The sequence below is a fragment of the Mauremys reevesii genome, linkage group 9 (genome assembly GCF_016161935.1).
Source record: "Mauremys reevesii isolate NIE-2019 linkage group 9, ASM1616193v1, whole genome shotgun sequence".
Taxonomy (NCBI): domain Eukaryota; kingdom Metazoa; phylum Chordata; order Testudines; family Geoemydidae; genus Mauremys; species Mauremys reevesii.
In genome coordinates this window covers 83,637,382-83,663,666 of record NC_052631.1, presented here as the reverse complement: position 1 = coordinate 83,663,666, position 26,285 = coordinate 83,637,382, and the positions used below count along the sequence as shown (strand labels likewise).

Sequence of the window (26,285 nt, the reverse complement as noted above, 5' to 3'; positions counted from 1 at the left end):
GCTTAACTTTTCAGTTTCTCGTGTCTCTTTGCTTTAGCTGTGAGCTCTTAGATAATCCTACCTGGTGAAGCGGGGAGGAATAATATATATACAGTATCTTCAATCTGTTAGTTTAATTAAAGTCAATGAAGAAATTAAAAGCCTAGCAACAGGTTTCTAGTATGGACCTTATTTATATATTGCCCATCACTTTTGCGGATGGTGAACCTCTGAGTTGCAGCTCGTTGACTTTTCTCCTTTTATGGGATTTTAGTTTTCTCTTTACTTTCGCTGCAGCCACATGTATATTGCCGGCTAGTGCAGGGTGCAGGTGTGTGTGCAGGCGAGATTGTGGAGAGCACCATGCTGACAGTTCCATGTCCACAATGGGTTTGTCTTAAGGTGCTGGACTGATTGTTTTTATGTTTTGGTGACTTTGGTTTAACTAGCAGCTTTTCAGAGATTTAGCTGGGTTGGGGCGGTTAACAGAAAAGACCATTTAAAAATGGGCTTTTGGTTATTGGATTTGGCAAAGAGTGTTGTGCCAAATTCATAGCAACTCACAACTTCAAAGTCATCACTGTGGTGCACACCATAATCCCCTGGAACTTCAAGACAGATAGTAGAGTTAGAACTTAGATCCTTATGTTCCAAAAGCACAGACCCCATCACCTGAACTGAAGGAGAATCTCCCCTAGTTGAGGTTTGCAGTATCCAGCCTTCAGCACACCACTGAGGAGTTTCAGAGTGGTAGCCGTGTTAGTCTGTATCAGCAAAAAACACAGAAGTACTTGTGGCACCTTAGAGACTAACAAATTTATTTTGCATAAGCTTTCGTGGGCTAAAACCCACTTCATTGGATGCATGCAGTGGAAAATACAGCAGGAAGATATATATATACACACAGAGAACATGAAAAAAATGTGTTATAGCTGATATGGCGAGACTAATCAATTACGGTGGGCTATTAGCAGCAGGAGAAAAGAATTCTATAACACCCATTTTTTTCATGTTCTCTGTGTGTGTGTGTGTGTGTGTATAGATATATATATATATCTTCCTGCTGTATTTTCCACTGCATGCATCTGATGAAGTGGGTTTTAGCCCACGAAAGCTTATGCCCAAATAAATTTTAGTCTCTAAGGTGCCGCAAGTACTCCTCATTGAGGAGTTGTGATTCAAGCCAGCAGAGGGCAGAGGTCACCTACTAGCTAATGAGCTCTCAACCGGAGCATCATGAACAGATGTCAGGGGTCATGGGAGGGGAATCCCAGTGTGGAAAAGGCTAGGAATCCCTGCAACAGCTGTTTCATTACACTACATAGAATGGAAAGGTTAGATAGGAATTCTCTTTCACACAACCACCTTCCATCTCTTTTCTGTATGAACATGGACATATGGCTTGGTACTTGCTGTGGGCAGAGAGAAAAAAGGAAGAGTTAGTAAATAACGAATAATGCTGTGTGTCTGTAGGTTGCTTTACGCATCAGTATGTGATTGCTTAGATTCTACTTTACAAAAATCAGTACAATATTGCCTGTAGACTGTGATGATTCTTTGTTTCTCATTCTCTTTCTTACACCCTTCCCTTCAACCCACATTCTTACGTATTTACATTCAGAAGCAACATTTATCTTGAATGCTGCTGTATCAGGATCTTTCCATCTTGCGACAATGTCATGTTCACTGAATTGAAACTCCAGTGGTGGAACGATGGAACACCCGCTCTTCACCTCTAGGCTAATATTTCAATATGATGGTGCCTGGTTCAGTTCTTAATGGGCAAGATTTCTCATCACAGAACCTCCATGCTCTGATGTGGTACAATTCGAGATGGTCGTTTGTGTTCAGGAGACCCTGAGGACTGAGCTAAACAAATAGATGGGATTTGTCCTCATTCCTCCAAGTCCCTTTCAACCAGTTTATAAATCAGTATGGGAATCTCTAAAGCTGCCTGAGTCTGATCTTCGGGCATGTCTATACATACAGTGCTGAAGCAGTGCAGCTGCAGCATGTTTGGGGAAAACGCTCTATGCCGACAGAAGAGCGCTCCCATCAGCATAATAAAAGTACTTCCGCAAGTGGCAGAAGCTGTGTCGGTGGTAGAAGCTCTCCTGCCAGTATAGTGCTGTCCATACTGGTGCTTATGTCCATGTAACTTGTGTTGCTCAAGGGGGTGGTTGATTCACACCCCTGAGTGACACAAGTTCTCCCATCATAAGTTGTAGTGTAGACAGTCGTCTTTGTTTTCTCTTCTGTCACTGTGATGGCGTATCCCAGGGGTTCTCAAACTGGGGGCTGGGACCCCTCAGGGGGCCGTGAGATTATTGCATGGACGGGGGGTCACAAACTGTCAGCCTCCACCTTAAACCCCGCTTTGCCTCCAGCATTTATAATGGTATTAAATACATAAAAAGGTATTTTTAATTTATAAGGGGGGTTGCACTCAGAGGTTTTCTATGTGAAAGGGGTCACAGTACACAAGTTTGAGAACCACTGATGTATCCTGTATAATTTGAGTCACTTCACTGGTTCCTCATTGCAACCTACACTGGATTCCAGCTTCCTGTTCTTGCCTTCAAAGCCCTACAGCTTGCAATACCCACCTTCAACTTGAATCCAATCTTCTCTTGAGTCCCCCCTCATCCCCCCACCACTGTTCTGCCAGTGATGAATATCCCTTTGTCTCTTTCTCTCTGACATTTGCATGCCTCCTTCCACAGAAATGTTCAACATGAACCCGTTCATCAAGCCACCTTCTTCACATTCAGATCACTCCTAAAAACTCTCTTCTGCCATCACACCTATAAGAAGAAGGAAGTAGAAGAGTACCAGAACTGAACCACCCAGCTGTGCACACAGCTTACTAACTGCAGGATCTTACTGTCGTCAGCCTAGTCCTTCCTGTCAAGCCTGGCCACCTAATCCCATTGTGTGTTAATGACCTTCACTGTGCCATTTTGAATTTAGATTATACACTCATGGAATCTTTACTTGTTTTTCTGAGGTTCCTAGCACTCCCTTGGGCACTTGAGAAATAATCATGTGAATTTAGTGTTGTTAATGGGTACTTTGTTGACAGCTCTGGAGACCATCCACAGAGCATAGGTACAGGATGAGTACTGGCAAGGCAAGCTTCCCCAGGGCATTCTTTTGTGGCAGTTCCACCTTTAGGTGAGAGAGGTTGGTTCAGTCTCCATGTGCCCACTGTGTCCTTGGGATTTCTGCTGAGACTTCCAACAAACCTTACTGGTAAACGTTTGTTAACTGGATACCAGGAACTGGACTGATTCCCAATATCAATGGGGACAGCTTTTGATCGCTACCAACCTAGTATTGGATTTGAAAAGGTGAAGGGCTCCAACTATCCCATTCCTAGTCCCCATCCCATTCCTAATCCCCAGACACATTCTTTACTTCAGTTTTGAACATTATTGCTCACAAGGTTTCTCTTGGTCTCAGTTGCTCAATATTTACTCCAGCTACTGCATGGCACCCACTCTCTCTCATTAGTGTTCCAGCGGTGCCTCTCTTTTGGTAAACTTGAACATTTTGGTAGACATTCAAGCAGCTTCTTCGGTAAAAAGATTTTTACATGACTGCCATTGCTGTTCCCATGATCATCTGGGTATTGTGCACAATACCCAGATGATCATGGTTTCTCTTCCCACCCCCAGCGCTAAAGGAAGTATGTTTATATAGATATGTCCTTATTTTTATATAACACCATGTACTTGGGTGCACTCTGCCCACTTTGTATCTGTAAACCACTAACCTCTGTTAGGCCATGGCTACACAAACATTTAGTTCATGGCAGGCAGAGCTGTAACACTACCTTGCACTAGTGTGCTATGCACTGATTGTCCGTGTGGACCTTGTTGATGTGCACCAACAGTTCCTTAGCACAGGAGTTCTCAACCTTTTTCTTTGAGGCCCCCCGCAACATGCTATAAAAACTCCATGACCCATCTGTGCCACAACAACTGGTTTTCTGCGTATAAAAGCCAGGGCCAGCGTTAGGGGGTAGCAAGCAGGGCAGTTACCTGGGACGGGGCTCAGGGCCCCGGGCTTCAGCCCCATGCAGGGGGCTTTGACATTCTGCCTTGGGCCCCAGTGAGTCTAATGCTGGCCATGCTTGAGGACCCCCTGAAACCTGCTCACAGGGCCCCGAACCCCCGGTTGAGAACCACTGCCTTAGCACACTTTGATCTGGTCCCGTTTCAAAGTGACATAGACCAAAGCGCACCATGGAACTGTTAGTATGTGGCAGCAGGATCCACATGGATAGTTAATATGCAGCATGCTAGTGTGGGATAGATTCACACCCCAGCTTGCCACAAACTAAAAGTTCGTTTGGACAAGTCTTTAGATGTAATATCAGACCTGCTCAAGTGTATGTGGTCATGGCTGCGGAGGACATAACCCAAATACTACTCTCAAGCATGAATCATCACTAGTAGTGCATCACATGCCAGGTATATGACATAAAACAGATACACAATGCACTGTCCCATAACTGGTGTGTCTGATTTTAAATGCTGGTATTCAGTGAATACTGCTCCAACACAGAAGTTATGGTGACCAGCATGGAAAGATTTAAATGTAGAAGGCAATGTAATTCACCTGGGTAATAGGTTTATTTCAGTGGTGGCGGTCTGGGGGTTGTGTTACAGTGCAAATGATTGCAGTTTGAATGGCCCTATGCCACAGGAAAAGATTAAGGGACTGTAGCTACTGCTATTTTAGCCAAAATGTAATTGTGCTGTTTGGCTTGAATATTTAAAATTCAGGGTTTACTTTAGTGACAGAAAAGTTAGAAGCAAATATAAATTTGGGAAATAATTTACAACTTGGAAAAAATGCAGTAACTATAGTTGGTTTGCTGAGCTTCTGGCTTAAAATTCTGCTCCTGGGGGAATTATGCACCACTGAGCAATGCAGACTTTTGCAGAAATTAATGTTGTGCATGCAGAATTTCCTTTCCCCCCACAGAAATGGTCTGTAATGCTACTGGCCGCCACTATGGGGCCACTGGACCCGGCAGAGCTCAACTCGCCCGTAGAAGACCTTGCCGAGGTGATGGGGAGGGAACTAGAGGGTTCCCAGCAGCTGCAGTTCCCCACATGCCCTGAGGGAAGGAGATGGCGGCGCACATAAAACTCAATGCAAGCCTGCGACCCAGCATCAGGCTATTTCTCCCTCTGGATCCCTGGGCTCTGAAGAGCGGGGGTGCAGGTATCTGGGCAGGGTGGGGGGCATGGCTGGACTCTGGAGGGGAGAGGGTGCAAGTATGTGGGCAAGGAGGGGCCCTACAGCTGGGCTCTGGAGGGTAGGGGGTTTGGGTGTATTGGCTGGGCGGGGCAGGAATTGTGGGTGTTTTGCCCCCCCGGCTGGGTTCTGTGGAGAGAAGGGGGCAGAGAAACAGGAATTGGGTTGTCATAAGAGTTTCTTTAACTCTCTATTCCTGGGGGAATTTTTTTGTGTCTCTGTATTGTTATAGACATACTTGCTAATAGGTATTTTGAAATAAATTAACAAAATAATTGAAACTGGTATAATTATGTAGTGTTATTTTGACGAATAAAATTTGCAGAATTTTAAAATATTATGTGCAGAATTTTTAATTTTTTGGCGCAGAATTCCCTCAGGAGTAAAATTCATCATGAAGATGCCAGATCCCTAAATGCGCTTGCTAAATACATGTATGTGTAATACACTGATGTAGCACATGCAGTCATGTCTCCATCTAGTGGCTGGCCTCAGAGACGGCTACATATTGACTGTTAATAAAGTTGTGCCTTGATATAAGTGATTAAGGGCTTGTGCATTTGCTTTCAGGTACTACTGATGAGATTTCTGTACCTGGAGCATTAAACAAGGAAATTTCAGGCCCACCTAAATGACCATGACTCTAAACTTAAGCATTTCATCAGTGAAGTTGACTGGGATGTAGATTCTTTAGGTATCTGGACTAAAAAGATGTCAAATGTATTTAAACATAAATTAATATGGTTTTATGGAAAATAGGCCTTGTTAAAAAGACTGATTTCAGTCTTTCATGAGATTACAGGTTTTATTGATAGAGATAACTGTGTAGGAGTAAATTCCTAGACTTTCATAAGGCATTTGTCTTGGTACCGCACAACATTCTGAATTAGGTATGGCACTCTACAGTATCAATAGAGCGCACATGAAATGGATTAAGAACTGGCTAACTGACCGATATCAAAAAGTAGTTGTAAAAGGAGGATCATCAATGAATGAGGATGTTCCTAGTGGGGTTCTACAGGGTTCAGAACTAGGCCCAACACTATTCAACATTTTCCTTAACAGTGTGGGTGTACATATAAAATCACTGTTGATAAAAAGTGTGGGTGAGACACAGATTGGGAGAATGGTAAATAATAAAGAGGATGGGGAGTCCTACAGAGTGATCTGGATCACTTGATAACTTGAGCCCATTCAAACAAAATGCTTTTTAATACAGGCAAATGCACATTTATAGCTCTAGAACAAGGAATGCAGGCCCTGCCTACAAGAAAGGGAGATTGTATCTGCAGAACAGTGACTCTGAAAATGATTTAGGGGTCAGAGTGGACAAGCAAGTCAACATGAGCTCTAAGTGCAAGGTCATGGCAAAACAGGCGAATGTGATCCTTTGGGGGTGTAAATGGGAGTGGGAGTACAGAGATGATTTTACCTCTGAGTAGGGCATTGGGGAGACCAGTTCTGGGGTACAGAAAAGAGCCACAAAAATGATTTGGGAGCTGGGGAAAATGCCTTGCAGCGAAAGATTTAAAGAGCTCAAACGGTTTATCTCAAAGATTTGAGAGATGATTTGATTACAGTGTATAAGTTCCTTCCTGGGGAGAAAAGACTGGGTACTAAAGAGCTCTCTAACCTAACAGAGAGAGGCCCAACAAAAAACCATGACTAGAAACTGAAGCTAGAAAAATTCTGATTAGTAATTAGGTAAATTTTTTTTAACAGTGAAGATAATTAACCATTGAAACAAACTGTCATGTGAAATGGTGGATCTCTTGATGTCTTCAAACCAACACTGGCTGCCTTTCTGGAAAGTATGCTTTAGTCAAACATGAGTTATTGGGCTCAATACAGGGATAACTGGATGGAATTTAATGGTCTGTGCTACACAAGAGGTCAGGCTAGATGAAATGGTCCCTTCTAGCCTTAACCTCCATGAATCTATGAATAAAGGTGAAATTTTGGAGATGATCTTTTAGAAGAGAGAATGAATTTCTGAATAGACAAGTGCATTTGCTAGACCTGAAGTATTTGGCTTACATTGCCAAGACTAATAGCCCTAATTCTTGCTTCAAAATAGCAGACTGCAGGGAGGATTTTGCAATTGGGGAGAAAAAGATGGGAAAAGCTCCCCCAAATGAGCAATTTAAGAAATGCAAAGAACAGAATACCCAGAGGACTCAAAATAATGAAATTGGGAGTGAGAAGATTCTCTTTTCTCACCCAGAGCAATGAATGTAGGAATCACGTTAATATAAAGAATAGTTTAAAGTCATATTCTTCAGAACTTGTTAATGCTGTGTTTTTTGGGTGTGTGTGGGGGGGATCCTTTAGAGAAATAACAAACATTTACACACTTTGGCAGTATTGTATTGGGGAGAATTGAGGAGAAGGTTTCTTTAGCAGCATCAGATTATAATTTTGATTTTTTTAAAAAATCAACACCTGTGCCAATAAAGAAAAATAACAACTGAAACACTTTAGTGACTTCATGGTATTTTTGCAATATCTATTTGCAGCTGAAAAAAATCACAAAAGAACAGAGGCATATGGGTCAGATTAATGGAGAAAAGTCTAGTAAAATTTATGGGAGTTGAAAGATTTCAGGCAATATTTTTACTTAACTTAGATTCGTAGAAGTTGGCAATAATAGAACGCAGTTTATGGCAGACTTTTGACTCAGAGGAAATCAAAAGGCAATATGGGAAGCACGTGTTGTCTCACTTTTTCTTATTTTAAGCTGGAGTTGACTATTTCTTTTTATTTTCTCTTTGAATGTTATGTGGAGTTGAAGCATAGAACAAGTAATTAATTTAAAGTAATTGAAGTGCTTTTTAATAAAATGAACCAAGTGAACTATGTTGACTTTATAGCTATCATAAACAGTTGGGGCTCAGTGGGTCATTGGAAGGAGGATGTTAGCAAGCTTTACATTATGTGGAACGCGGAGTACCTTGCTTTCAATTCAGACACATATTTCCTGTCATCTTACTGGGAGGTATACAGGCACGCACAGGAAAACATGCCTCTTTGCTCAGTATGGTTATAGTGTGTTTTTATCCATCCTGTATGCTTGTGTGTAGTGATACCTATTTGTACAAACTGTAAGATGTAATAACTATATTAAAACAAGAAGTATCTTAGCATGTCTGTACCTGGAACCACTTGCTTCATGTGTAAGCATGAAAAATACCTTGAGTTCAGCTGGCATTGAAATAGGTCCTTACTGTCCTAAATCATTGTCTAGCATTGAGATATGCCATTAAACAGCTGCTTTGTACCACACAGAGGTAGCTAAATTTCAGTGGTGGATGAAGTGATTCTTCTATATAAAGGTATAGAATGTGTGAAGTGTTTGGGGGTCCTTTTGGATGAAAAGATGCTATAAAAACTTGAATGGAGTTAGGCCTTAGGGGAAGAATACTATATTAATTAGATACTGCAGGAGGCTTTTATAGGGTGTGTCTTTTCTTCTTCCAGTGCTCCGTAACTTCGCCTCTTTAATCTACCTGATGAAATCCTGACTCCACTGAAGTCAATGGGCGTTTTGCCATTGACTTCAATAGGACCAGAAATTTCACCCTCCTTCCACTTCACTTCTTAGGAGATGACAGTACATCCCCCTACATCACATTAATTTTCAACCCATTTCATGCAGGGCTTCACATAACATTAGCAAAACAGAAGTTAGCTTGTCTTTTGAGAGCAGATTGAGCCAAAGTTTGGGTCTGAATCCAGTCATCTCCACAGTCCAAGAGGAGTTCAAGCCCAGTGTTCTGATTCAGGCCCTTTCTTTTTATCTGTTCCTTGTCGCAGCTAGTTCAGAAACCAGAAGCCCTTGAAACTTGGTCGGGGTCTCTTTTGTATGTTACAGGACACCTTTAAATTGACAAATAAAGATGCATCATCATGCTTGCATTTCATACTCCTTTTATGTTTGCTTCTCTGCCTGGAGACCTGCAGCAGTAGATAAGGGGTTAAAACCTCCTCATGGCTCTCCCAGTTACCCCATCAGGACTGTTTAAAAATTAGCTTTTCTCCACTTAGGGCAGTATAATTAGGATACAGTAGTTGTGGGAAATTATTTCACAAAGTGACTGCATGCGCTTGTCCATGCACCCTAGGGAGCCATGCAATTATGCATACATAATTCTACTCTTTGAATATTTTCTCTTTCTCTGCATAATTTCTCTCTATTCATCTTTCCAGTGTCCTTCTGAGATAATCTTAGAAGTCTCCTCTTTTGGAATTTAAAAACCGATCCTATGACTACATCTTCACTATTTGCATTTAAACCAGAAGCCGTTCATTGTGGGGAAAGTACAAAGGCAAGTAGGAAAAGACCTTAAATAAAATACCACCGCCACAGTACTCAACAAGTTCTGAAGGTAGCACTGAAAAAATATTGCATTCTTATTCCATTACCAGGAGCACTAACCCTGAGCTTTCTAACTCATTAGTTACCTAGTCCTTGCTCAGAACTCCCATTTTCCTTCACTAGGAGTTTTGCCTGAGTAGGGACTTGATAAAATTGATCAGTTCCTGGCAGAGTTGAGATTGGAACCCTGTGCCTTCTGCTCTAAAAACACATGCCTCTAGCTTTGACAGAAATAGCTGGGGGTCATTGTTCTTTTCCTGGGGCCAGCCCCAGAAGGCAGTGTCACACTCACTCAGTCGTACACAGTTGGCATATTAGATGTGTAATAATTCAGAAAGTAAACTGCTATCTTGTGAAATTCCAGGTTTTGTTGCATAGGAAAATGTCCACGGTTTTCATGATACTTGGAATGGTGACCCCCGTTTTAAATCCATAGCCTAAACTAGTTTTCTTCATTTCAGCATGTGAAAGCTCAAATTCATACTTAAAAATGGATATTTGGGGGCTACATTTCAGGTTGAGAGCCCAGATGAAGAGCTAGGCTGTCTAAATGAAGTGTCCTTGTTTGATGTTTGTGCTCAGCATATGTGAGTGTGTAATACTTAGGTTATGCACCCTCATTGTCTCTAGAACAAACACCCAGCAGAACAAACAGGTTTGGACCTTTGCCTAAGAATGCTCTAGATTTATTGCATGCTGTGGGCCATACTCTTCGGTTTGAGCCTCAGAGTTATGGGAACTGACCTTTTAAGTGCATCTGTACCTTTTATCTCTAATATCCTCTTTATGTTGTTCTTGGAGGATTTATTGCAGTGTGATAAACAAAACACAAGGTAACTTCCAGCATCTTTCTACTCTCTGCAGAGCCAGTTTATCTTTATAAACTTGCTACTGACATGATGCAATTTCTCCCTGTGCTGTATACCCGTGAAGTTGTGATAAAAGACAACTCGTTGAAGGGATTCTTTGTCATACTCCTGAATCGTATATAATTCCCTTTTTTCCCCAGTGCCGGAAGTAAGCTGATGCTTTGCAATTATACTCACACTTGATTTCATTTTTTCCTCGGTAATTCATGTTCCCTATTGTACCCTCACTCATTCTCAGCCTTTCTCCCCCCGCGCCTTCCTCTCACCGCACTGAAGCTGTAACTGCTTCACTGTGGTCTTAGGAGAAGATAGTGTTCTACTTCCCTAAGAAAGCTCATTGTGTGGTGTCGTGAAAAAAGGTTTAAACAACACAAGGGAATAAAGGCACCACATTTCTCTGAACATTTTTTTTTTAAAGGAATAATATATAAGCTGCTAGGAAAGGGCAAAAATGTCTCCTGCTCCTCTATAGTAATGTCTGTGAGGCTGTGAATTTCTAAGGAAATCTGCTTTTTACATACAGGACTGAAAGCTAGACTACTCCACCTCCAAGCCTTTGCAAGTCTCTGTGTTAGTCTCATAAATCTAACAATAAATCAGAGGATTTTTCCCAAACTGCAAAAATCAAAGCTCTCAGTGAAGTAGCATAATTGCTTGATTTTTTTTTTTGTACAGACTACAGCAATCTTTATGCAAGAAAGTCAAATGATCCGGATGATAACATGTAAAATACCTTTTAAACAGAGAGGGGCATATTCTGCTCTCAGTTACGTTGGTGTCAGTGGAGCTACTCCAGAGTTACACCATTGTAAACTTGAGGAGAATTTGGACCATAATTTGCAATAGGCTTATTGGAACCAGGGATGGTTGTAGTAGGTTGGAGGGGGCTTTAAATTGATGCAACATTTGATTTTTCTCTCTTTGTCTGCACTTTGTTTGTCTATAGTGTTGCAGCTTGGAGTGATAAATAGCAGGCCAGCCGTGTGTTGGGGTCAGTGGATAAACTGAGGAACTGTAGCATACAGTTTGACAGGTGACAACTGTTCACCGCTAGGCTTTAGTCCGAGTCATGCATCCTCACTAAAGCAGTTCCCTTTAGTGGAAGCATGGAGGAGAGTCTTGATTTGTAATTTATACACAAGAGTTAAAAAGGAGAAAATGAGGGTGAACAATAACGGTCCGTATAGGATGGTGTCAGTTTTTGACACTGCAGCTTGGCATAATTAAATGGCACCTGGGAAAATAGCATAATTTACTTTTCACCTTATTTTTGGACACCAAGAAATGTTACTCCAAAGGTTTGTTTCTTTGTATGCGAATAACTCCTCTTCATTAGTATCTATATCCATATCTTACTCTAATAAATCAGATTAGAAGGGGCACTCTCTCGTTAAAAATCTGAACCCCTTAGATAGGTTTTAAAACTCTTTCAGTTTTAATAATCTAATTTTCTTTTCACTATTGAGGCTGATTGATTACTTTTTGCACTTCACTGATCTTGGACAATGAATATAGACCAGTTCAACTTTTGATTCTCATCAGTTTCTAATCCATGTTACTTTCTGGCTCTCATGTACTAGCACAATGCTGCATTTTTCAGGTTGAAAGCACTGGGGGGGAATTTAAATTAAAAAAACTGTTTTAATTGAAGCTAATAAATAAAAAATAAAGTGTTCTCTTGATATTAGACTTTGTAAAAACCTGGTATTTATTAAGCCTAAATTTTGGATTGAAATCTATTCAAGAGTGTTTCTTAAACGTATTACGCCTACTAATACATATACAACTTGCTTCTCTTAATAAATATACATGATGCAATCGTAAGAATATTTGTGTGAAGCAAAGATGTTCTCCTTAGTGTAAAATTACAATATTATTGATATGTTTGAAATAGTATTGCAGCTATTTACATGTGAGCTCTGAATCTGGTTTACCAACAGGATTTTGAATTAATATGGTGCCTTCTATATGATTATATTAAATTTCTTGATATACAATTAATCCTCAATATGAGGAAGGGAATTAGTATTAGCCACATTTTACACAGTAGGAAACTACAGTACACAGAGGTAGTGACTTGACTAAGATCACAGAGGAAGTACAAAGCAGGAATAGAACCCTGATCTCCCAGTCTCGTGTCTTCATCAATCCTTCTTCCCATCTTTGTCTAAGGAAGGCACAAGAGCTGCAGAAATATCATCAGAACTTGAACCAGGTAATTGCAATGAACTCTCCAAATGTGCATGCATGACACACACTTACACAGGAGATTATAAAATGGGATGTTCTACTCAGCAGTGAATAGGTCTCACTCAGTCTGTGGGTGTAGGGAGGTGGTAAACTATGGTAGTGATTGTGGGAGTTTAAATCCGTTGGGCCAAGTCCTGTGATGAATTCCACCAAAGCCAATGGAGGAGATGCTGTGGTCAGTAGTATCGCTTGAGTAAGGGCAGCAAGGGGTTGGCTTAGTGTGTGGCCATTTGCTTAGCATGGTGTCATCAGAAAATATGGAAGGATTTAAAAAAAAATCCCATCCAGCTATTAAGTTCGTGTTAGATCTTGGCAGTACTTCTGCAAACCCAAATAGTGATTGAGGGAGAACAAGTTGAATAGCATCATTTAAAGAGGGAAATGCTGACTTGCCTAGAGATGTCGCATTAATTAAGAGATGGTTATAAAAGTGCAGAGCCCATTATGGTGAGTTGCAGCATCTCCAACTAGACTATAAAAAGTACTTTCTGTGCTGAATCTTGGCAAGCCGGGGCTCTGCCTGGGAAAAGATGCTGGCTCACTGTTCAATTTTACAAAATATAAATAAATTCAGACTTAAGTTTATTATTAACTGCCTTGATCACGTCCTTTGAGGACAAAAGTCTCTCTTTAACCTGTGGTGTTATCTGTCCAAGGTTGACCATGGGCCTCAGATCATCTCTTCAGCTTCTTTGCTAACAATGTTATTCTTTAAAATATGGACCCAAACTACTGGCACTTCAGTTTCTTCCATGTCTTCGAGATGTTCTTCATTTTCATTTTGCTCTTTGACCTGTTTATCTAGGTTTGTTGTGCTGTTTTTCCCCATGTGTTCGTAAGTTAGACTTACATACATATGCTGGAAACTCACCAAGTAGTTGGAGTATCTGCTGCATATATGTAGTGTCATGTAGCTAATGTGTGCATTGCACGCATGCGCGCGCACGCACACGCACGCACACACACACACACACACACACAACATATATGCAGCAGATATACTGGGAACAACTCCCCAAGTAGATGCGTTTGCAATCCAGCCTTCTAGTTACTGTTCCAACTGCTTGCTGAGTTTCCAGGGTACCTGCGCTATATGTTATAGATGTTCAGTTGTCAAAAACTTTCTTCTTTTAAGCAGAGAGGGTGCTTCCTTTTCATGCCACATTCAGTTTTCCAAAGGCTTCTCTCTTCATCTTCCCAGCTTGAAATAGCATGCATCTGTTTTAAGTAATACAAAAAAAGTTACCTCCAAGTCTCCATGGAAGTTGGCTAGTTTGATTTTATTTATTTATTTATTTATTTATTATATTCCTCTAACCTCAGAACATTTTTTATGTTAAAATTTGTATTCCACAAGCAGTATTCCATTATGTGTCTCCATTATGTTAAACCCACAAGTCTGGCTTCTACCAGGATGCTATAGGTAATTGCCTATTGATAATATCTAGTTAGATAGTAGGTAAAGATTATGGATATTTATTTATTTTGTTTTTATTTGCTTATTTATATATTTTATCTAATGTATTTAAGTGACCCAAGACAATCTAACTTTGTACATATCCAGTCTATGTAACCACATGTTCCTATCAATGTTACCCTCCTTCTCTTTCCCACATTTCTTCAGGTTGTGTGTTACAGCATCTGTTGCATCTTGTCATAAATTAGACTGTAGAATCTGCCCAGCAGGGATGGTCTCCTACAGCACTAGTACAACAGGGCCCAGATCCTGTTTCGTGTTTCTGGCTGCTACTATATTACAATCATAAGCGGGAGTGAAGAAGTGATGGGCAAGAAATTAAATGGCTGAAAGTATTTAACTGGGAGTACAGGGTAGGGAACTAGGCCTCTCTTGCATTTTAATCCCAGCTTTGACATTGACTTGCTGTGTGACTTTAGGCAAGTCAGCCTCCGACTCAGTTTCCCTGTTTGTAGGATGGGTTAATTATATTTACCTATATACCTTAGAGGAATGTTGTGGGGCTCTTTTATTTTAAGCCTGTACAGTACAGGGCTGCCCAGGGGAGTGGGGGGAGCAAGTGGGGCAATTTGCCCCGGGCCCCGCAGGGGCCCCCATGAGAATATATTATTCTATAGTATTGCAATTTTTTTATGGAAGGGGCCCCCAAAATTGCTTTGCCTCGGGCCCCCTGAATCCTCTGGGCGGCCCTGGTACAGTACTTTCAAGTGTCAGGTACTATTAATTTTGAAAAGTAGCTAATCCAGCAACTGCCTTTCAGATAGATTCCCGAAGGCAGTGGTCCCCAACACGGTGCCCGTGGGCGCCATGGCACCTGCTGGGGCATCTATGTGTGTCCGCGTACTGGCCGGCCGACGAGCATCCGCTGAAATGCCGCGGAAAAGCGGCATCATCAAGAGGCGTCACCGCCGAACTGCTGCTGATTTTCGGCGGCGACGCCTCTTGCCGTTGCCGCTTCTCGGCGGCATTTTGCCGGATGCTTGTCCGTCGGCCATGGTCCTCGGTGGCTCATCGTCCGGCGCCCGCCACCCGGAAAAGGTTGGGGACCACTGCCCTAAGGATTTTACTGGAGCATTGATGAGTGAGGAGAATAGTGCAAAGCTGTTAGAACACGTGACCCTGCTTCAGCCATGGCATCACCTGTCACAGTGACTTCAGTAGGACTATTCACATGCTTAGCTCTATGTGTTCTTGAATGCTTTGCTGTACTGGGCCTTAGTGAGGCTTGTGTTTGATATTCTTCACCATGCAAATCTGGTTCTCTTAGCCGTTATCATCAGTCATCAGATTTTGAAAAATGCAAGTTTAACGCACGTTAATAGATGTTTAAAATACTTTTTAGCACATCAGTCACTAAATCCTCCTTTCTGTTATCAAAATTGGTTCTGGTTCTGGAATGGGATTAAGTGATAGACATCAAAATTCAACATATTTTTGTCATTTCTCCAGTTGCCCCTTCGGTATAAGGGGATAAAACAGAACTTTATTTTCAGCACAAACAATGAACATAAAGTTGTCATTGTTCAAAGCATTTCCTCTGGAATTTAGCATGGATTGACAATGGTTTCTACTATTCATTTACTTTTCTGAACATTTTGAGTGATCACAAACATTTCAAGAAAAGTAGACGTGCTATACGCTTATGTTTGACTAAAAAGAAAAATTGAGTATGGAGTTTTCTGGGAAGGAGTTTTACTTCTCTGAATGCATAATGTGAAATCTGGACACTGTGATAACTAGGACGTGCCAAAGGCAGTCAAACCAGAGTTCTTTTTTATCACAATACTCTTTGATTAAGATCATTATAGCAACTGGTAGCAACACTACGGTTAAGATTGAGTTGGCATTTCTATTTCATTGGGCTGCAACTCAGTGTTCAATCTGTCAGCCCAGATGCAATTTTAAAAAAAAAAATCATACAAAAATGGTTTCAATCCATTGAGCTATTTTAGAGTTGAATTTTTTTAAAGGGTAGATTTTTAATCTGCTCTAGATTTTATTTTATTTTTGGTTTGAATAGAAAGCTTCTAAATGTTAAAAACTTTAAAATGTTCAGGAATGTATTGCTTTAAATAAGCTTCAGTAAACCATTAAAAAATAATGATAATTAGTATTTATTAGCTGTAGTATGAAAAAATACACAAGCAGAGAAAAAGGATTTGGTCCTTTTGTGAAAAATGGAGATGGTATTTTTTTTAGAAAATGTACAAAATCTAATTTGAAACGTTATCAAAAATTTTATTTATTTTGACTGTCAATAAAAACAGGATGAATTAAATACATTGTCCTGCAGTTTTAGATCCCCAAACATAATGACAGCGTGCTAAGGCATGAGACTAGAAAGTGAAACTGACAGGCTGAGTTTCACTGAACTGAGTGAAATGTAAAAAGTAAATAAACTGGTTAAATGTTTAACAGTAAATAATACTATTGTCAACTGCCAGATCATTCACAAATCATGAAATTTAATCATAATTTTTTTTTAAAAGTACATTTTGGGTACTTATTATTTGCCTTCTGTTTTTTTGAGCCTTTAAGGTTACATTTGGGTCATGTGTTCATGCTTTTCTCTGCAGCCACAAGGACTAGAAATGTACTTTTGTTTTAAAGGAAAGACCTGATTCTCATGTAACTGCTTGACTCCAGGAGCGGAGTCTTTAAATGCAACACAAAATATGAAACTTACAATAAAATCGAGAGAGCTAATAATACTGAAATTAGATACTTAAAAATCTTTCGCTTCTGTAGTATTGTTAGATTGTTAACAGAGGTGAAAAAACTTAAATACTTTGTGAGTTACAAGTTGACAACGTCCCTTTAAATCCTAGCATAAATTCATACCCGATCATATCTTAAGAGTGAGAGTAAGGAGGTCATTTTCCTACCAAGCTACACAATACATAAGGGGGACATAGTAATGAAATAGTAGCATATCAACGCAATGGGGAGCAACAGCAAATATACTCTGATAGCACAGTAGTAGCAGTGACCTAATGCTGCTGAACCACTTCAGCCCAACGATCCAGTCACCATCGGGAGGAAATACTGCTTGCTGAAAGGAAAAGGAAGAAAGCCTGTCAATATAGTGGAGTTATTCTTTGGAGATGCACCATGTGTGTAGAGTGATCAGGTCGCAGGAGTGAAATATCAGGACACTTTGGGTGAGCGGGGGGGGAGACAGACAGACACAGGTGCACAGCCCCAACCGGAGCCAGAGGCACACTGGTCTGCCTGGCCCTGTGCTACCAGTGTGCCCCTTCTTGTTAGGGGTAGGCCCATGCTGCGCCACACAGCTCCCCTGCCCAGCGCCCCCTGGATCCACTGTGCCCAGTGCCCCCCTACAGCCCTTCCACCACCAATGCACAGTGCTGGGCAGACGCACCCTGCCCAGCGCCCTCCTGCCCACAGCCCCACCACAGCTGCCCAGCACCCCACACAGAACCCCACTCGCCAGTTTCCCAGTACACACAGATTTCCTCTCCCTCCTTTCCTTCCTCCCAGTGCCCTTCACCACAGCTGCACTACCACAACTACACAATGCCCCACACAGACCCGCACTGCCCAGTGCCCTGATACACACAGATCTTCCCCACTGCCCAGTACCCCCCAACAGGCCCCCACTGTCTAGCACCCCAAAACACACATACCACCCCCACTACCCAGCGCCCTCCACACCCTCACAGCCCAGCACCCCACACACACCTCCCAGACACTCACTCCATCACACCCTGCCGCCTTCCCTGGCCGCACTCACCAGCCCTGCTGGGAGCCCTCTGGCCGCTAGGGTGAGAGCAGCGAGGGGAGTCTCCAGACTCTGCACGTGCTGCACTCACCACAAGCACGAGCTCCAGGGCTCCCATTGGCCAGGAAAAGCGCCAGTGGGAGTTGCTGGAGCCGCAGAGCGGGGCTTGCAGGGGCCGGCAGCACGCAGAGCCCCCCTACCCTAAGAGCCAGAGGGACCTGCCAGGGGGCGAGGTAGGAAGTCCCGGCGGTGCTCACCTGGGCGGCTCCTGTCCTGGGAAGCATCCGGCAGGCTGGTCCCTCTGGCTCCTAGGGTTGCGGGTCAGGTGTGCGGGGGTGGAGGGCTCTCTGCCTGCTCCCGGTGCCTGCAGCCCTGCCCCTGCAGCATGTGGTGCTCCTGAAGCGGTGAGCAGTGGCACCACGGCTGCGGTCCGGACGGTCCCCAATATCGGGACAAAGGGCATCCCGACCAATGTAAGGTCGGGACCTGGGACAAGTCCCCTAAAATCAGGACTGTCCCAATAATATTGGGATGTCTGGTCACCCTACATGTGTGACACTTGTATACAGTACTGTATGGTAATGTACAAGGGCTTGGCTACACAGGGAAACACAGGACAGTTAATCCAAATTAACTAAAGGTGTGAATTAAAAGTAGACTAGTTAGAGTGCATTAAACCCCTGTGTGGACAATCTGATTCAGAATTAAAGTGACCTTAATTTTGGGTTAGTTTTAAATTATACCAAATTAAGCTATACCAGCAAACATGTAGTGTTTGACCTAAGATTTGATCCATTATAGCCAGTATTTCTTTGATGCCAGTAAACAGGTACAGAAGAGTAGCCTTGTCCCAAACCATGTCATAGAAGTATTGTGATTCTTGGCAACTCTGTGCCTTGGTATCCTCCCCAGCAAAATGGAGATAACATCCCTCTAAAAGGCATTTTATGGAGATGAATTAGTTAGAGCCCAGTTTGTTCCTGAGTTCTGCATGAGGAAGGGACACTCTGATCTCCTTTGGCCCATGAGAAAGGGCAGGGGCCAGCTATCTCCACAGCACATTCCACTTCTTAATGGGGCCCTGCAGTGTACTCTCTGTGGGGTTTGGAATGCACGTAGGAGGGCAGGGCAGAGCCACACCTCTCCCTAAAAACCATTGGGAATCTGCAAAAGGTAACGCACTCTGAGGCTGGGGAAGCCTCCTTAAAGGGGAGTTTGTAGAGGAGGCCACCTCTTTGCGGTTTCCTGGCAGCATTTGGAGCACACTGCCAAGTTGCAGGAGAGGGGATGCAGACATACAGGGCCTCCATGCAGATTGCAATATTCTTCTGGCAGATCTCCAGCTTCTTTGGCAAGTTGGCAACCCTGTATACCCCCAACAGAAGAATTTGAGGAAACTCAGTGTGAAGGGAACCTCAAATACTTTTCCTTCCCCAGACTCTTCAGCTATGAGTTTACCGTGTGGGGTATTCATCGACTTTTATGGCCAGGTAAAAGATCTTTTATGGGTGCATTTTACATCTTCATTTTAAATATATGGTGGCCACAGATCTGCACCCCTGACTCTCTAATTTGTGCCTGTGATTAGGTAGGTTGAAGCAAAAGTACCAAGATCGGTGCCCGCTATTCAAGTGTGGGTGCAAAATCGTGGGTGTCACAAAAACTCACTTTTCTGAAAATATTCCCCCACTGCTTTGAAAAATGTAAAACATTCTATGTGCCGTAAGCATTATAATGACTGAATCAGTGAGCAGCCTTCTAGAATCTCACAACACATAATGGCAGAAAATATCGAGGCACAAGTGGGCAAGATGAAGGTTCCAGAGCAAGAAACCTTAACTCAGCATTTCCTTGATTTTCTCAGTTTCTGTCTCAGTGCTAATGTTATTTTAATATAGTTACATGGCTTGATTTACCATGATTAGCATAGCAATTTGCAACACATTCTTCAAAATTGCCAATCAATTTGAGCTCAGAATAGATGAAAGCCCCATATAATTGGCTGCTACCATCCAAAAAAACCAGTTCTGAAAATCTGAATGAGGACTTGAGTTGTTTGTACAGTATTTTGTATAACCCAACAGCCTCCATAATATCCTCAAGGCCTCTGCCTCACAGGCCTTTTAATTGAGGATAGGTGAATAAAAAGATAAGCCTAAAAGGCAGTATGAAAAGATTGAGGTATTGTATGGATTTTGTTAAATCCCTTGAAGTGCCTTGATTCTGGGTGAATGCTGCCTCTGAAAGAGCTTTAAAAAACTCACCTGGTGGGAAAGCTTAATTAAAAATACAGCGTTGTGAGCTTTCTATCCCTGCCTCTTCACAGACTTTTTGCTGGTAGGGTCCTCTTTCGGCTGCCATGGTACCAGAGGTAGTTTCTTTCACACCTCTCTTTTCCCAGCAGCAGCAGTAGATATTAAAGGGGCGCTTCTTGGGCCATGACTACCCTAACAGGGACTATAACAGCATAGGTATGGTGCTGTAGCTATGCCGATGTAACTCTGTAGGCCTACATCAACTTTTCTTCCCTTCACTGTAGGAATACCACTTCCCCAAGTGATGGTAGATAGATTGATGGAAACATTCTTCCAGTGACCTAGCTGTGTCTGCCCCATGGGTTAGGTAGCAAAGCTACAGCACTCAGGGATGTGAATTTTTCACACCTGTCAGCATCATACCTATGTTGACCTACATTTTAAGTGTAGACTTGATAGGGCTTCTCATGGCTCTTCTCTAAGCCCTCCTACAATTTATCAACATCCTTCCTGAATTCGTGGACACCAGAACTGGACACAGTATTCCAGCAGCAGGTCTCCTCAGGGCCAAGTGCAGAGTTAAAATAACCTCTCTACTCTTACTTGAGATTCCCGTTTATGTATCCAATGATCACCTTTTTGGCCACAGCAATGGAAGCTCATATTCTTTTGTTAGGTCTTAAATATGTGCACGAGACATATAAAAACATCTACTTAGAGTTTAGAAGCTGGATTTTTTGTCTCCAGATTTGGCCATTTGCATTAGTGGCGATTTCTCTATCTATGAGCTACTCAGTAATGCACCACAGTACAGCTGCACCACACAGCCACTTCTCAGGTGAGTTTTCATCATGAGACTAGAGGCTAAAGGCCTGATTCGTCCCTACCTTGCACCTTGTGCTGTCACATTACACACATCCACAGTTACCTTGTGTCATAAACATATAGCTAAGGGTAAGCATAAAATCCCACCTTTATCTGTAAAGGGCTAAGAAGCTCAAATAACCTAGTTGGCACCTAACCAAAAGAACCAATAAAAACCCAAGGGTCTGGTCTGTGCTCACCTTAGTTACTCTCAGTCCTCCCCAGGAAAGGAGGTGAAGGGGCTTGGGGGGATATTTTGTGGAAACAGGAACTCCAAGTGGTTCTTTTCGTAAATCTTTGTCTAACTCACTTGGTACTCATCAAAGGACAAAAAAAAATGTTCCTTGGAAAAGTTTTTAACCTAAGCTGGTAAAAATAAGCTTGGGGGTCTTTCATGCAGGTCCCCACATCTGTACCCCAGAGTGTAAAGTAAGAAGGAAACCCTAACACCTTGTTACCTGAGTGAATGGAGAATTCTCATTTGGTGGTACATTTGTAAGTGACAACATAAAAGTGCAGGATGATGGAGGCCCCTAATGTTTTACTCCATCCATCAAAGGTTTCCTCGTCTTGAAACTAGTGTCATGCAGACAACCTCCTATTAATTAACAAAGGGTCCCACAAAAATGTTCCTGTGATAAAATTCTGTTTACATAATGGCCTGATTTACATATTAAACTATTGTGAGGATAAATTAGTTAAGGTTGGTGTGGTGCGTTGGAAATGAAAACTGTTAGGTAGTGTCATGTGTACTGCTGTTAGAAAATGTTTGCTGCATATTAGTAGCAGTTGTCTGAGTCCCTGGACACATGGAGTTATCTTGGTTACTCTCCCATTCAGAGCCTTCATCTAGGAGTCCCATTCCTTCTTCCATAATGCCTGTTTATACAGAGCAATATAAGTTTGGGAAGTGTGGGGGGCGGGGGGAGCAGTGGTTTGACTGTGGCTCCAGTGTGCTCTTTGTTGACGATTACTAATGCTCAGTCACCAGGTAGAATCAGCCTTATTGGTCTGCGTGTCATGATTACTCTGTCTTTGAAGCACAGGCACATTTTCCTCGCAAACGTTTAGTCTGCCTTGTCAGAATCTACAAGCTATTCTAGCAGATTCAGTTTTATTGCAGATGATGAGTTAACCAAGATCTTATTTTGTTTTTCCAGGGGAACCAGCATGTAACCTTGAATTCACAATTAGTTTAACATTTACTAGGTTGCTTTCAGTTTGTGTTTGATGCTATCTCTACAGAATTCTTTGTGATCTGGGGCTCAGAACTTCATCCAGCAGTAAGAGGGGATTAAAACCATTTTTAAAAGCATCTTTCACGTTGTTTTTAAATTTATTTATATATTTACAATCCCTATGTTTGCATCAGTGCTGCTGACTTACCTAGAATATTGTTATAAACCCAATGCAAAGTCTCCTTGAGATTACTTCTTTGCCAGCCTTAGAGAAAGCTCATCAGAGACAAATTAGTTAGTTTTCAGCCAACATGCAAAAGCTTGCTTTGAGTAAAGCCAAATACTTAGAAGTGGGAAATGATTTGCCAGTGTAGCAGCGGCGATGTATGGCATATACAGTACATGCTTCATCTTTCTATTCCATCATTTCTTGCTCTGCACCAATACTATGTGCATGGATCCAGATTTTTATTGTTACTGAGGAATGATTCTTTGGCTGCCTTAAGTGAATAAAGCTGCGATGTATTAACTAATGTCGGGCACGGCGCATTTATCAATTTATCTTTGCTGTGGTGTTGCCTGTAGTATTTTTTCCTCTGTACTCTAAACACTGTTTAGTGCTGCAGGCAGAACCAGAGTCCTTCTAATGAAACAATTACAGCACTGCTACTCAATATGCAAAGACTAACACCTCCAGCAAAAGCTGATAAATGCCTTTGTTTATGATTTCCCCCCTCCCCCGCCGCCCTGCTTGTTGCTTTATATAGGGAGAGTGGTGAAATTTACTGACTTCCTCTTAGTTTGAAAAAGTTTAATCAAACAAAAAAAAATTGATGCTGAATGACTGTCAGTGGGGGAGAAAATGGTTATAGGACCAGCAGAGTGTCAGTGTGAACTAGCTGTGTGTGTGAATCCACGCAAGGTACTGATGATATGATGACAAGGGGACTATGCTAAGGATGTTTGCCAGCTCATTGGGAACTGCCTACTCACCACCAACACAAACAGGAAGGTGCTCTGCTAGCCAGGCAGGCATTTTAGACAACTAAGAGCTCTCTCAGGCTCAGAGCTTAACAGTAAACTGTGTACCTGTGGCTCATGAAAGATAATGAGTTTAGTGCATCAGACATCTTGTTACCTAAATCGAAGGAGTCTAGACCCCCAGAAAAGGGCACTGCCCACAGAAGACATAGCCATGATGTCACTAGTTCTCTTGCTGTGAAGAGATGAATGTTTTTTGACTGGCTGGGCTGCAGATGGTTAGGATGGACATATAAATGTATATGCTTTCACACACACTGTAGCATACATAGTGATTCTGGAAATTAGCCATTCGGTGAGACTAGAAAAGGTGATCTGGAAATCAGTGTGGTCTAGTGGTCTTCTGAGTCCTACACCCAGATCTGCTGCTCTTCTGCTGTGTGTTCTTGGGCAAGTCACGTCCCTACTTTGTGCCTCAGTTTCCCCATCTGTAAAATGGGGATGATACTGTTTTCCAGCTCCACAGGGTTGTTTTATGGCTCAGTTCATTAACGCGGGGACACTTTTTGAGATTCTCAGATCGTAGTATTATCGTTTGAGGATTCAGCAGTGGATATGACCAATATTCAGTGACATTCCTATGATTATGAATGAAAGGAGGCTGATGAGGAGGCACTCAGATTCACAGAAAGGAATCTCACATTTTCTAAAGCTAGAGCAGTACCAGCGCATTTGGATTCCACATCTGAGACCCAGGGGTGAATATTTAACATGCAGAAAATGTTTCAGCTACAGGGTGACATCTCCACGTCTTCTTTCAGTGATATCTGAGACTTAACTAAACATTGCTTCCCAAGAAGTTGGGGCAGCTGTCCAGATTCTCTCCTCCCTCCCCCTTAAATATTTGCATTCCACATTGTTACCTGGATACAGATGGCGAGCTGGACTGATATCTTACAGGCTACAATCTGCCCTAACACAGTATTTTGCCTTAAAAAACAGACTTTAAAATCTGGCTGAATCAAAATTATTTCAAAGAGAAAATTAAGTGACACGTCTTTATATCTCATTATGACATTTTCATCTAGTTGGGTGAATTGCCAAGGCACGTAAATTTGTGAATAGAGCTGTTAGGGAATTTTAAAAAATGAACCAATTCTCAAAAGCAAATGCCCACTGCTTTATTAAACATGAATGGAATAATGGAACAGCGAGAGAGTGTGTGAAAAACAGCCCTGTAAGAACTCTTCTTGTTTTACAAATGCAGTGAACCCACTAAACAAATGTGCCTGCACATGTGTTTTAAAGACAGTTTTTGTAGGGAATTTTAATTATCGTGAAAGTTGTATGGTTAAGCACGCAAAAGTCAGGAAATGCTAAAGTTAAAGTGCACGCACAACTTTAACTCTGCTCCGTCATGTGTCTGTATTAGAAGGGCTTGGCTACCCAGACATACACTTTGTAGCAAGTTACATTGTGAATCTAGCTCTCACTAGCTTGGCGTGGACTAACTGTCCATGTGGATCCTGCTGATGCACATTAACAGTTCATTAGTTTGCTTTGATCTAGTCCAGTTTTAAGCTAGTTTAAGGTAGATTCACACCCCAGCTTGCCGTGAACTATATGTTCATGTAGACAAGCTCTATGTTTTTAATTACACAATTGCACACTTTTTCCTCAAATAAAGCAACATTTTTCTGCATCATTACATAAAAATGTGTGGCATCTGATCTTCATTGACTTAGTTTTTATAAGATATGATAAATTCTCTTCTCTCTAAGGCAGGGGTGGCCAACCTGTGGCTCCGGAGCCACATGCGGCTTTTCAGAGGTTAATATGTGGCTCCTTGCATAGGCACCAACTCTGGTGCTGGAGGTACAGGCGCCAACTTTCCAGTGTGCTACAGGGTGCTCACTGCTCTGCCCCAAGCCCCGGCCCCACTCCACTCCTTCCCTCAAAGCCCCCGGCCCTTTCCCTGAGTCTGCCGTGCTCTTGCTGCTGCTCCTCCCTCCCCCCGAGCCTCCTGCACATCACAAAACAGCTGATTGTGGTGGGCGGGAGGCGCAGGGATGGAAGGTTAGGTGCTGATCGGCGGTGCTGCTGGCGGGTGGGAGACACTGGGGGCGGCGGGAACTGACGGGGGGCTGCTGACATGGTACTGTGGCTCTTTGGCAATGCACATTGGTAAATTCTGGCTCTTTCTCAGGCTCAGGTTGGCCACCTCTGCTCTAAGTATGGATTTTAATCATTTTGTTAGCATCCATGAATTTACCTTACATACCTGATTGCAAAGGAATTTTCAGTCAGCTGCATAGCCTTCTTCAGATTTAGTTCAGGGGATAAGACTGTGAAGCTACCTTACCTGTAAATTCTGTTGGCCCAACTATGTCATCTAAACTGAAGCTATGTCTCTGGGTTGAAAGTATGCATAATCTGATGAATATTGTATGCATTTCCTATACAAGATTCTTGTGGATTCTGTTTGTCTGGCATGCACACTGCTGCAAGATGCTTCCTGTGTGCCTAAGGTTATAGGGAACAAGTAGGATATTGTATTATTTGAGAAATGCTACATGATCATGTAACGAAAATTATATCAAATCATGAGTCACAAGTATAGCAACTTTACACACAAACAGCTCTCCTGCTTTATAAGGTTGTCTTCATGCTCCAGAATCACTGCAATTCAAAGTTGTGTATCAGGTAGCCAAAAGGTGGCTTACGGTGCTCTACCATGCAGCCTATGGCTGGACGAAGCTTTAACAGAGATATGCTGGCTACAGAGATTACTGTTCCTAGTACACTATGTTCATTCTGATCTGAATGGCTGGGCTAAAATGGATGTTGCAACCTGTATTTTCTGCAGTCTGGATCATCTTGTTAAAGATGGTAGGGGGGTGCAATCTGTTCGATTTTATTGGGTCCTCTGGTTCCTGGCAAGTTGCTGGGGAAAATGTGGGTATCTCTGTTATAAATAAAGCCAACACCATTGGTAAAATAAAGCAAGCAGAAGAAGTACTTCCAGTTCCAGGGCATCCATTTTTATT

At 42.2% G+C, this 26,285-nt stretch overlaps 1 protein-coding gene across 18 annotated transcripts in view; it reads left to right on the top strand.

Moving 5' to 3' along the window:
• Positions 1-26,285, top strand: part of NEXMIF (neurite extension and migration factor) — a 226,612-nt gene that overhangs the window by 180,541 nt on the left and 19,786 nt on the right. Inside the window, exon 7 of one of the 18 annotated variants that reach the window (XR_005584348.1) lies at positions 2,703-3,587. The exons of 16 other annotated variants lie outside the window; for them this stretch is intronic. The gene's annotated coding sequence lies outside the window, so the exon portion shown is untranslated. Of the gene's footprint in view, positions 1-2,702; positions 3,588-9,453; positions 9,573-26,285 lie in introns of those variants that run through there. One more of the 18 variants, XM_039487180.1, reaches the window with a different exon arrangement.